At 37.6% G+C, this 10,434-nt stretch overlaps 2 long non-coding RNA genes across 4 annotated transcripts; both read left to right on the top strand.

Annotated features, from left to right (window-relative positions):
- The first annotated feature begins 4,834 nt into the window (after nucleotides 1–4,834).
- On the top strand, nucleotides 4,835–7,801 carry LOC133722198 (uncharacterized). Of its 3 annotated transcripts, none has more exons than XR_009852541.1 (6): nucleotides 4,835–5,109; nucleotides 5,276–5,466; nucleotides 5,662–5,747; nucleotides 6,757–6,871; nucleotides 7,230–7,301; nucleotides 7,391–7,801. It is a non-coding gene; the product is annotated as an uncharacterized LOC133722198 (long non-coding RNA). The 3 variants fall into 3 exon arrangements; XR_009852540.1 differs by having other exon boundaries at nucleotides 4,838–5,094; nucleotides 5,336–5,466; nucleotides 7,391–7,797; XR_009852539.1 differs by having other exon boundaries at nucleotides 4,840–5,109; nucleotides 5,336–5,466; nucleotides 7,391–7,793.
- A 974-nt stretch (nucleotides 7,802–8,775) lies between these two features.
- Nucleotides 8,776–10,024, top strand: LOC133723618 (uncharacterized). The gene is made up of 3 exons (XR_009853151.1): nucleotides 8,776–9,066; nucleotides 9,425–9,496; nucleotides 9,586–10,024. It is a non-coding gene; the product is annotated as an uncharacterized LOC133723618 (long non-coding RNA).
- The last annotated feature ends 410 nt before the right edge of the window (nucleotides 10,025–10,434 follow it).

Here is a 10,434-nt window from a genome sequence, read left to right as displayed (position 1 = left end):
TTTAATAGATAAAATTCATTATCCATTCCCAAATAATCCAAATGATATGGTATTTGAACCATTTAGGATATGATAATCATACATAGCACTTTGACCTTCATTTCTTTAACCTTTTCACTTTAAGAAAATAAATGACAATTTTCATTCCCGAACATTGCATTAAATAAATTTCTCTCAATTTTCGGGACATGAAGAATCTAACAAAGCAATATCCGTAATTAGATTTTAGGTCAACTCGTTAGACCTTCTAATTTCTTGGTACACCTTAGTTTTTCCTAACTTCCTTTTTAATCGTCAAAGTATTTACTAAGCGTATTTCTTAATAAGATCAGTCCAATAATCATTAATCAATATAACTTCATTTCGGATACCAATTTCTTATGAACTTGACCAATTTACACTTTCGTTATCAATAACCAACTCACTTCTTTTCTTACAATCATAGTATCCGGAATGATAGTTATAGACATTCATGTCATTGCTTACAGCCTTGAACAAACTACTCTTATTCATAACAAACCCAACATTAGCCTCTTTCATATTTCAAATCAACCAAGGATAGTTTCGTATCAATCCCATTCCATTCAGCAACATATCAATATCACCATCAACTCAATATTCTGATTAACTACAACATTATGAGATCACCAAACCCAGGCCCTTACCATTCTTCATTTCTAGACTAGCAGTCGATTTAACATGGTTGTACTTCACCACTATCAACCTATTCGAACCTCTAGCAGAACAACAATACGATCAATATTGAACACTCAACCAATTTCACATCCAGGATAGAGTTTACGGTCCTCACCTTATACGACTTTTTATCGAAATTGTCCTACTAGCTCCTATCTTCTCCAAAGCTTCATATCGCAGATTCATAATCCTCCAATACTCTAAATTCAAAAACACACTAATTAGGGATTTCATTCTACTCATACCAGAAGCTTTAGCCATAGAGGGGGGCATGAAAATTACCTAATACTGTCGGCCTAGAAACCCGGCGGCAGTGCTAGGGTGTCATAAGTGCCAGCAGCGGCGCGTGCTGCATGTGAGGTCGTTCTGAGTTGTGCGGGACTTCAGAGCTTTATAGGTGGGTAGATAAGGAGGTGCTAGTCCTAGTCTTAGCAATGGTGTCATTCTGACGAGGCCGAAAAGGATGAATCGATCTCAGCAAAAGCCGAGATTCCGCCGACGGGCATATGGTGGTCTCCCGACATCCATTGTCGACGAAGCTTTATGTTAGGATCGGAAATGGGAAAAGTAAATAATGCAGGAAAATAAAGGAAATTAAGATTCATTCATATTCATCGATGCCTCAAAATGGCTGGAATATAGAGTATAAACTAGATGATATTGTCCTTCATACTACAGTATATCAACACGTGTACCAGGACCACAATTGTAAATGGGCTACTCTAAATCAGTTCAGTACTTATGGGCTCATGCATAACTATTGGGTTGGTACACAAAAGGAGTCTAAGTTGAAGGAATGATCTCCACATTGTGATCATAACAATCCTCCCCCCCCCCCCCCCTCTCAAAAAAGAAGGCATGTCCTCATGCCTTGGTAAAGAACACTATAAACCGGAGGTTATAGTAGCTCTTGTATCTGTATGCTTACCAAGAGTATTGGTATAGTAATAGCCAGTGAGTAGAAAGAGTAAAAGCTTCTTATAGAAAGAGCATGTGTCACAGCAATTGTCCTACTTGTTGCATCTGAACTGGTGCCCTTATACCGAACACCATCAACATCGGTGGATGATGTTTTTGTGCCTGAAGGAGGAAAGAAAAAGAAGAAGTGACTTGAAGTAAATATGCAAAGCTCAGTTGTTTCTGACCCAACCACCAAAATGCTTCTATTAGAATGTTGTAGAACCTCATTCCCAGCACACATTCTCCAAATTTTAGTTTGTCAAAAACATACTCCACCATCTGCCAGTTAGAGTTGCCATCATAGTCTCCCTTGATCATCTGCTTCATCACTTGATGAATATTTGATACCCTATTTGTGAGCATCTCATTCAGCAACCTAGCGGCAACATCCCACCTGTCAATCTTTGCATAAACAAGAAGCATCATGCAATAGCACATGACGTTGGACAATATCCCTGAAGCTTTAATCTCTTCAAAGTGCTCCTCATACTCATTAACAAGACCTCCAAAATACTGTTGCCTAGTGGACACATGCGGTTTGCAAGTCTTCACAGAAATTGAAGAGATAACCAAACGTGAAATTTCAAAAATTTCAAAAACTGCTGTAGTGATAAGTGCATAAGGGCCAACCTTGATGACTTTCACAGATCATATTAACTTTGGTGGCATGCTTGCAAGTGTTTCCTTACATCGACCACACATAGTCACAAATGGAAAATTCTGATCTAGGAATCCACACTAGATGTATAATGTTACTGTTCTTCTGGCTTGAAACCTTGGCAAAGAGATGGCTTTTATAATCCAAGGTAACAGCAGGATCAAAAATTTGCAGTGCCCTGTGCCAAAACTTAGAAGCAATACATTCTTCATTGACGTTTTGAAAAGAATCACATTTATCAGCATATCGATCCAGCCAGTAGCCTAAGTGCAGCTTTGTTGTCAACTTGTGTACTAACGAATCAACTCTTTGGGGTGCTCCAAGATGTGAATCATCAAACAATTTCACTTTCAACTCTACGTGATATGCTTCAATAGCACCAGACGCCTCCTGACTCGCAATATTAACTACAGGTGTGCAAAGGAAGTGCAAGATCTTAAGAACATCCATTTTACGTTGAACTTGAGGCACATGCAACATAATCTTTGTTTCATTCTTGTGTTCAGAACCACCCTATGTAGGATTTCAATAGTTAAACACCGAGGAGGAAAAAAGAGTCTGAAGAACGCGCCCCACTTGCTGGTGTCTTTGTGAAAGGTTGATGCTCCGTCCGGCGGCACGTCCTTGGAGCGCTGTCGTCGGACGGGCCTGTGAGGTTTCTGTTCGCACTGGAGGGGCTCTTTGGCTTAGGCGTGGTCCAAGAGGGGTGGATAGGAGATGGGTGTTGGAGCGGACAGATCTATTATGATCTGGCCATATCTGGTCGTGGGCGAGCATGGGTACAAAACAGAGTAAGGGTGTTGCTAACCGGCGGCGGGATCAGACGTCATTACAGCAGATCGGATATATGATGTGGTTAGGGCTTCGTTCTCGTGGCAGAGGCGATCCTGAAAGGGATCTGTCACACCTTGAGATGCGGCCTCCGATTTCAGGTGAGATCACTGGTAGGCAGCGTGGTGATCCGAGGTTGATGGTGCCGATTCATGGGCAACGGAGTTGGGGGCAGGATTGGATTGCAGCTCGCTGGCGGCGGAACTAGTGGCATGTTTGGAGGTCTACGGCTCAGGCATTCTTTGGGGAGTTTGGAAGTGGGCCCGGGCTTAGGGTGTTGGGCCCTTACTACTAGGCTATTGGATTGAGTTGTTTGAATAATAATTGTTATTTTGTTGCTTGTTTATTGTTTATAATAAGTCTCTGCCATAGGTTGGTAGGACAAGATGGGCTTCCTGCTGGTTTATGGACCTGGTGTGCCTTGTCTGCTCTAGGTAGGCGACGAGTTTCTTGCTTAGTCAAATGGTCGTTACCTTCTAGTGGCAAGGTGAAACTAGGTGTCATTGGATTTATTTTCCAGTGGCAACATAGTGGGAAAGCTGTGCGTATGGTAATTATGCTACGTTGTAATCGGGTTACATATCGAGTTATCTATTTGTTATGTCACCACTACGTCAAAGCAAATAGAGTCGCCAGTAGAGCGCTCTTTGCTAGTTGGTGCCTAGTTGAATACATTTTTTTAGTAGAGACTCATGACAGTATTTCAAGATGTTCTCTAGATGTTTATTGTAATTAGGGCTTTAGGCTCAATGTCCCCTCCTTATATTAGACAGTTTCATTAATCAAGGCTTGAGGGTAGCCGCACCGACCCTTTATTTCAAAAAAAAAAAAAATAAATAAATAAACCACCCCATATAGAAATAGCTCCCTCAAAATTTTGTACACTGTTGTCCTTGAAGTTTCTCAAGACAAACATAAGATCACAGTAAGAAGAAACTATGTAATATGCCCATGTATAAGTGGTGTGAGATTGTAGTGATATTACCTTTGTGTGCAGCGAACACATGTTATAGTGAGCCATCTGTGAATCTGAGTTGGTAATGCGCATGTCTTCACCAAAATAAAAAACAAGTGTGGTAGCAAATGCCCCAGTGGGAGTGATGTGAGATATTTTCAAGAAAAATTGTTGCGTACGTCAGGCGTACCAGACACGTGGTACCTGACCAATCACACACCAATTTTTTTTTGTCTTATTTCGAAACTACCCCTGCTTTTTAAAAGTGAAATACCCAAAATATCCCCCTACTGGGCACTGATTGGATAGTCGCACCGCCACGTGGTGCGGCTGCTCCACGCAAGACTTTCTGTATTTTCAAATAGCACAGCTGGGAATAATCCAAGATATGCTTTAAGAGAAACTGTTGTGCCAATAGACTAAAAGATGGTAATTTGAAAAATGAAGTGCTCTTGCCAATATTACTTTTATATATGTTCAGGAATCAACAGCAAGCAAGCATGGAAAATTAAGTGCCCAATAGATTGAATGGCAATTGTAGTCACTAGAACAACTGGACAAGAATAGTACCTCAAATATGAGAAAGCAAAATTGATCTGAAGAAATCAATAGCTTCATCAATAGAAAAACTTCTTGGCTGAAAAATTGCTTTAATTATATTCTCAGAAAGGACGCTCATTTCAATTGTAATTTACTATATACCAAACGTCAGTTACTGTTCCTAATCACTGTTCCTAAGAGCCCGATTTAAAGTGACGCTTTTGCCTTCTATATTTTCTTAAATTACGTCTCTGACACTAGCAGATTCATACTGCTCTTTCCTCTTTCTGGAAGTATCTATCTGCAGCTACAACATCTCTACACCGACATCAACTCTTCCACTTCCGAAATCAGATCCTAACATCACATAGACGGACATAAAAGCAGCGAGAGCATAGAAATTGAAATCAGCAGAGACGAAACAGCTCAGAAACGTGAGAAGCATCCAAGAGAGGTAGAGGGTTTTTAGGTAGCAATCCGTTTTCTCCCTTTTTCTCTTTTACCAGTTTTTTTCGTTAATGTCCCGATCTTTTTTATGTTTTGATTTCAACGATTTCATTCTAAATAGAAGTCTGGGTTTTGGGTTTCTTGCCTTTGTTTTTGTTCTGAGTTTCCAACCTTGGAATTGATTGTAGGCTATGTAGAAATCTTATGGTAAGAACCTTCTTCTCATTCTTTCTTCTTCTCATGATCAGACTAATCGGTGTTGGTTTGGTTGGGAAGAGGTGGGTGCGAATATTTGGATCCACTTTGGGAAGGAGTTTTCAGCAAAAGAAGAGCTTTTATTTTCAGCAAAAGCAAAATAAGAATTGGGTTTCTTTTCTTGGTAAGATTTGGGTGTTCTTCGGTTATGTCGGATTGTGGTTTTCATTGAGTTATTTGTCTCTGAATTTTATGTTACATTAGATGGTGGCTCACTTGATTTCATGGATTTACTTTGTGATTTTCAATCAGATTGGTTGGTATTGATTGCTATTGATCTTTCAATTCTCAATGTATGCGATTTGGTTTCGTTTTGCAGCCTGGGTTTAACTTTTCAACAGTTCCAAGATCCAAAATTTTGGAGACTCTCAGGGAAAAGGGTTGGGCTGGAAACAAATAGAACAGGTTTTCAATCTCACTTATCTTTGTTATCATTTAGTAAATTGTCATTGGTTTCCAACTTTCCATTAGTAAAATATTTTCTTACTTAGTAAATTGTGTATCGGTTTGCCTACTTAAATGCATCATTTGATTCAGCGTTTTTCATCATCAAAAATTCAAATTCATCATCAAGAATTATTATTATTATTATTATTATTATTATTATTATTATTATTATTTTTTAACACAAATGTTAAGTTTCACATATATGAAAAGTTAAGATAACTCAGAGAAAAGGAAGAGGGGGATGATAATCTGCTAGACCAGTGTTATAACATACATTGAAAAAGGTTTTGTTTCTAGACTTCATATTCAATGTCATTTTGGCCATTGTAAGCTAGAAAGCCTTATTTGATTCGTTATTTCCCCAAATTAATTCAACGACTTTTCTCCTTTCTTTATGTTTCTCATTCAACACATTCACAAAAAAAAGGGGGGGGGGGGGGGGGGTAAAGGGATTAAATTTCACAGCCAATTTGGTATCTCACAACATGCACACACACCTGATGGATATTGGCTTCTGTTCTCGATGCATGGTACAATGCTTTGAATACTGATAAACTTGGCCTTTGTTGAAATTGTGATTTGTAAATGCTTTGTAAATGCATGTGCTCTCATGTAGTCGCTTTAATTTCTATGGCTATTACATATCCAATGCTAATCTGTTTATCACCGAAAACATAGAACATTTGAATTCTTTTTGAGCTTGATTCCATAAAGAACACATTTAAATTTTATCGCATGGATTTTATCGAAGATGGAAACTTTGCAGTTTATATCGAAGATGGAAACTTTGCAGTTTATCAATTGTATTTAGTTTGTAATTCAAACTATAGTACCCTGCTTGAAAGTCTTATAAAATTTAATCTTTCAATGAAGAAAACGCCTTCATTGATTATTGTTGTTGTTAGTACTTATCTTTCTGTATGTCTTTAAGCTTTGAAAGTCTGATCTGTGGTTTTTCCTGTAATAGCTGCTTGGGGGTTGCTTATATTCAAGAATTGGGAAAACCCGCCTCTTTTGACACTTTACTGCACATTTCCTGCTCAAAATTTCAAACTTGCTACTACTAAGTTTACTCTTTTGAGGTATGGTTGGTAAATTTGGATCTTTTCTTTGAAATTTAAATGTTGTGCTTGAATTAGATGTATGCAATTGGGCTTGATTCCTCTATATCATTTGGTACCAATGGAACAAACAGAGCAATAACTAAACCTCTGCTTGATCAGGAGCATATTGAAAGACAGTTGAGATATCTCAAACTCAAAAGACAAAAAGAGAAACTCGAATCCTGCATTATACATGTCATATTTTGATTTTCTATTGTTATTGTTTTATTTTGATTTGGTTCCTGATCTGGACATCCTTTCTTCTTATAATTACTATGCCTGTAATTCCGTCTTCCTCTTCATATTTGATATGAGATACTTATATGTTCGTTTTTAGGCCATTCACTAGACTGCACAAAGGAAATCTGTTTCAGAATTTAAAAGCAAATTACTAATACAACTCAAAGAGGTAATTATGATTAAATTTAGTTACTAGCTTTATTTACCCTACCAAGTCTGCGATAAATTCTTTTTCTAACAATAAACTCTTTGTCAAAGGACAACTCATCTGAGGTTCCCATCTGATCCCTGGGATGGCATCGCTGAATTAGCTAATGATTTGATTCGAGGAATGCTCTGTGAAGGTCCTTCAAAAAGGCTCACCGCTCACCAGGTTTTAGGTAGTTTAAGTAACGATTGCAGTAACAGAGTTTGCTCAAATAAACACGTTCCTTGAGAATCTGAGATCATTCTAGCTAGCATTTGTAAATATGATACGAGTTAAAGTTGAATGTTTGTAGTATGAGGTTTGATATGAATTTTTTTTAAGGGTATCATACCATATCCCAGTACACTTCCAAGTTTGGAATACAAGTCTTCTTTCATTTGTTTCTTTCTTCACCTTGATGCAGAAGCTAGAGCCTGAAATTTGAATACCAAACTACGACTTCTTGGAAGAATACCTCAAAACAAATTACCACTTTCCGATTAGTCATAAAAAAAACCCCGCAGCAAAGCGCGGGCTCATTTACTAGTGATTATTGTACCATGGGTTTGTAACAGATCTATGTCCTTGCACATTTGAACATACCAAAAAACACTAGGTACAGTAGCATGGGTTAAATTTATGTGAGTCATTCCACAAATAATGAAGGGGGGCTTTATCTTTGGAATCAGCAAGCAAATCATCACAGTGTCAAACCTCAAAACTAGAAATCATTTGTGCACAAGTTGTTGGCTGACAAGGATTTGCCTTCAATAATATAAAGTCACGAAACAGATAATTGAACACTTGAGGAATAACCCAATAGTGGGATAACTCTTCTACCTTTGACATTTGAATGAACATGCAAAGAGGAGGCTGATTTTTTGCTCTTTCAGTATAGCACTGATTGAGCTCATCGTTTGCAATCACCACCAAATCCCATCAATTTGACTTAATTAGTTCAGACATTGCTTTCCAGATGCCAACATCATCAGGAAGGTTTTGGTAAATTAGAGTTGCAGACCACACAAAGTAACCTCCAGGTCGCAAGACACGATTAAGCTCCAAGAGCAGTTTACCACACTGAACATCCAATATCACACGGCTTCTTTTACCCCTCACAAAATGAAAGAGCAATTTGGTATCTCACAACATGCACACACACCTGATGGATATTGGCTTCTGTTCTCGATGCATGGTACAATGCTTTGAATACTGATAAACTTGGCCTTTGTTGAAATTGTGATTTGTAAATGCTTTGTAAATGCATGTGCTCTCATGTAGTCGCTTTAATTTCTATGGCTATTACATATCCAATGCTAATCTGTTTATCACCGAAAACATAGAACATTTGAATTCTTTTTGAGCTTGATTCCATAAAGAACACATTTAAATTTTATCGCATGGATTTTATCGAAGATGGAAACTTTGCAGTTTATATCGAAGATGGAAACTTTGCAGTTTATCAATTGTATTTAGTTTGTAATTCAAACTATAGTACCCTGCTTGAAAGTCTTATAAAATTTAATCTTTCAATGAAGAAAACGCCTTCATTGATTATTGTTGTTGTTAGTACTTATCTTTCTGTATGTCTTTAAGCTTTGAAAGTCTGATCTGTGGTTTTTCCTGTAATAGCTGCTTGGGGGTTGCTTATATTCAAGAATTGGGAAAACCCGCCTCTTTTGACACTTTACTGCACATTTCCTGCTCAAAATTTCAAACTTGCTACTACTAAGTTTACTCTTTTGAGGTATGGTTGGTAAATTTGGATCTTTTCTTTGAAATTTAAATGTTGTGCTTGAATTAGATGTATGCAATTGGGCTTGATTCCTCTATATCATTTGGTACCAATGGAACAAACAGAGCAATAACTAAACCTCTGCTTGATCAGGAGCATATTGAAAGACAGTTGAGATATCTCAAACTCAAAAGACAAAAAGAGAAACTCGAATCCTGCATTATACATGTCATATTTTGATTTTCTATTGTTATTGTTTTATTTTGATTTGGTTCCTGATCTGGACATCCTTTCTTCTTATAATTACTATGCCTGTAATTCCGTCTTCCTCTTCATATTTGATATGAGATACTTATATGTTCGTTTTTAGGCCATTCACTAGACTGCACAAAGGAAATCTGTTTCAGAATTTAAAAGCAAATTACTAATACAACTCAAAGAGGTAATTATGATTAAATTTAGTTACTAGCTTTATTTACCCTACCAAGTCTGCGATAAATTCTTTTTCTAACAATAAACTCTTTGTCAAAGGACAACTCATCTGAGGTTCCCATCTGATCCCTGGGATGGCATCGCTGAATTAGCTAATGATTTGATTCGAGGAATGCTCTGTGAAGGTCCTTCAAAAAGGCTCACCGCTCACCAGGTTTTAGGTAGTTTAAGTAACGATTGCAGTAACAGAGTTTGCTCAAATAAACACGTTCCTTGAGAATCTGAGATCATTCTAGCTAGCATTTGTAAATATGATACGAGTTAAAGTTGAATGTTTGTAGTATGAGGTTTGATATGAATTTTTTTTAAGGGTATCATACCATATCCCAGTACACTTCCAAGTTTGGAATACAAGTCTTCTTTCATTTGTTTCTTTCTTCACCTTGATGCAGAAGCTAGAGCCTGAAATTTGAATACCAAACTACGACTTCTTGGAAGAATACCTCAAAACAAATTACCACTTTCCGATTAGTCATAAAAAAAACCCCGCAGCAAAGCGCGGGCTCATTTACTAGTGATTATTGTACCATGGGTTTGTAACAGATCTATGTCCTTGCACATTTGAACATACCAAAAAACACTAGGTACAGTAGCATGGGTTAAATTTATGTGAGTCATTCCACAAATAATGAAGGGGGGCTTTATCTTTGGAATCAGCAAGCAAATCATCACAGTGTCAAACCTCAAAACTAGAAATCATTTGTGCACAAGTTGTTGGCTGACAAGGATTTGCCTTCAATAATATAAAGTCACGAAACAGATAATTGAACACTTGAGGAATAACCCAATAGTGGGATAACTCTTCTACCTTTGACATTTGAATGAACATGCAAAGAGGAGGCTGATTTTTTGCTCTTTCAGTATAGCACTGATTGAGCTCATCGTTTG

This window comes from Rosa rugosa, chromosome 7 (assembly GCF_958449725.1).
Source record: "Rosa rugosa chromosome 7, drRosRugo1.1, whole genome shotgun sequence".
NCBI lineage: Eukaryota > Viridiplantae > Streptophyta > Magnoliopsida > Rosales > Rosaceae > Rosa > Rosa rugosa.
Note: the sequence above shows the minus strand (reverse complement) of the source record. Positions and strands in the feature narration are given on the sequence as shown.